Source organism: Lycium ferocissimum, chromosome 9 (assembly GCF_029784015.1).
Source record: "Lycium ferocissimum isolate CSIRO_LF1 chromosome 9, AGI_CSIRO_Lferr_CH_V1, whole genome shotgun sequence".
In the NCBI taxonomy this organism is placed as follows: Eukaryota; Viridiplantae; Streptophyta; class Magnoliopsida; order Solanales; family Solanaceae; genus Lycium; species Lycium ferocissimum.
The window spans coordinates 2,967,522-2,970,225 of record NC_081350.1 but is presented as its reverse complement, the minus strand read 5'-3'; positions in this window follow the sequence as shown (position 1 = coordinate 2,970,225).

Genomic DNA, 2,704 nt, shown 5'->3' with positions numbered 1-2,704 from the left:
TGTATGTAGGGGTGAGATGTTTGAAGGTAAAAGTAAACGTACGCATGATTCCGCCCTTAAGAGGCGAATTTTGTACAACATGCCCTTTTCCTATATTTTCCATATTTCCTTATTATGTTGTTGTTCATGTTCTCGTACATATTATCATGTTATCATTCATGCCTTACATACTCGGTACATTGCTCGTGCGGACGTCCCTTTCTTGTGGACGCTGCGCGTATGTCAGCAGGATCGGTAGCCAGTCGGACGATTCGCGACGGTGGACCTCCCGCAGCGTGGTCGGCACGCTCCATTGATGGGAGCTTCGCACTCGCTGGTATGCCATCTTGTTCCGTACATACATGGGTATGGCAGGGCCTTGTCCTGTCATTTCCACAGTTTGTATTCTATAGCGGTCTGTAGACAGTGATATGTAGTCGTGATATTATGCAGCCTCGTCGGCATGTATTTTTTGTTGTACAAAGATAAATGTTTAGCGAGCGAAAATCGGCTTGCGCTGTTATTCTCAGTGTTTATGTTTATATGTATGCGTCGGCCGTGAGTTCCCGGTACGGTATCTTCTTTTATGTTGATTGTTCGGAAGACAGTATAGCACAGTTACAGATTGTACATGTGCCCAGGACAGTAAGTGAGAAGTAGATGTAAGCATAGGGGTGCTTGGCCAGTAATGGTCAGGTACCTGTCACGGCTCATCGGTTTGGGTCGTGACAAGTTTGACTTATTCGATTTTTGGATTAATTGAGTATCGTTCGCAAATTTCTATGGTTTGACTGAAAGTACTTTATTATGTGTACAATTTCATTATGTAAATGCCAGAGGGTTCGCTCAGCTCTATGTAAGAGTTGGGTGCCCATCATGCCCTGATGAGATTGGGGTGTGACAGATATGATCCTTGAGTATAAATATGCTAATGATGCATGAGTATAAAGGGGTAGAAGAGGTAAGAGGACGATGTACGTTATTAAAAGAGCTAGATATTGACAAGGGCTTTTATCGTATAAAGTATATTGGCAAGGATGTTGTATGGAGGTACGAGTATAAGAATATACGGATACAAGACAAAGGTAGGACTAAGGTACAGAAAAATTCTTTTTTTCAGAAGTCCTCTTGCCACAAGATTATTGAGTTAGTAATATAAGGATGGATAGCTAATGAAGGATGTGAATGATGCTTTAAAGGAATTAGTTGTATGATCGTAGATGAACAAGTTTGAAGTCGCGAGTTGATATAAGATGTGCCCTTCGGTAATGAGATGAATTTTTAAGTTTAAAAGGGGCTTGTCTAAAGATCGAGTTCTCATATAGCGAAGAAAAGAGGAATATTAATAATCAGGGCAGAGTTTGAGAATAAAATTTGCGCTAGATACCGTCACGGTGATGACATGGGAAAGCGAGTAATGGGAGAAGAGTGTTTTTGGAAGAACAACAAAGAAATTATTAAGATCCTTTTGATGAAAGATTAAGCCCACCCAGGACCAATAAGTTTACGAGAATATGTGACTCGTTACAAATATATGCAACTGACTAGATAAACTCAGACGATGAATAGTCACAACTAAGGTTAGTGGCAGATTTTCTGAGAGTATATATTTGTAAGAAAAATGAGAACTAATGGGATGTTAAATATAGAATAGAGGGCTAACACCCTAACTGGGAGAAAGATGAGTCAAACAAGTACTGGATTAGGAGCAATCTTTGTTAGAATGCGAAAGATAGTAATAAAAAGGAATCAGGAACCACTTCAGAAAAGGATAAGGTTAGGAGATAAGATTTCAACGAAAGTCTTACCCGAAGTCCCAAGACAAAGATGCTACTAAAGGTCCAATAAGGAAAAAACAAAGAAGGTTGGGTATCACAACATGGAAGCACAAGCTTATAGATACGAGAATTTTAGGTACGGAAGATCCAGGATGTAAAGGAATTAGAGTCACGTTGCAAGTAAGATGGAACTAGATAGACCTAAATGAGGAACTAGAGACCGGTAGTGGTAACGAAGAAGGATGATAACGAAGAACTTCGCTCAAAATAGCTTGGTTGTATTAAGAAGAATAGGGATAAATCTAGCACCAAGAAGGATACGTTCATGCTGGGAGGTAGCAGCATGGTATATAATTATGTATCACAGAGATAATACAAGTATATGAGAAGTTTGTCAAGATTATTATAGAGCTTCAACTGGTGAAGCGTAGAGTAGTCGAGGATAGCGATGGAAAGCAATAACAGATAAGTTAAAAAAAAATATAGCATCCCAGATATAGCACATCTCTAAAGTAAAGATATAGTATCCTGGATATGGCATGTCTCTTAAACCAAGGCTTGACAGGGTATTCAGGAAGGAGTGCTTCAGTAAGGTGGATTCCTAAGATATCAAGCAGTTGCGGAAACATGAGAAAAACTACGCGACTCATGATCTAGAGTTGGTTGCGGTTATTTATGCACTGAAGATGTGGAGACATTATTTATATGGCGTCCATGTGGATATTTATACAGATCACAAGAGTCTCTAATATATTTTCAAACAAAAGGAATTGAATTTGCGGCAAAGGCGCTGGTTGGAACTATTGAAAGACTATGATGTGAGTATCTTATATCATCCTGGAAAGGAAAATGTAGTAGCCGATGCTCTTAGCCAAAAATCCATGGGAAGTTTATGTGATGTTCGGCTAGAGAAGAGGGAGATAACTCAAGAGCATCAACAGCTAACC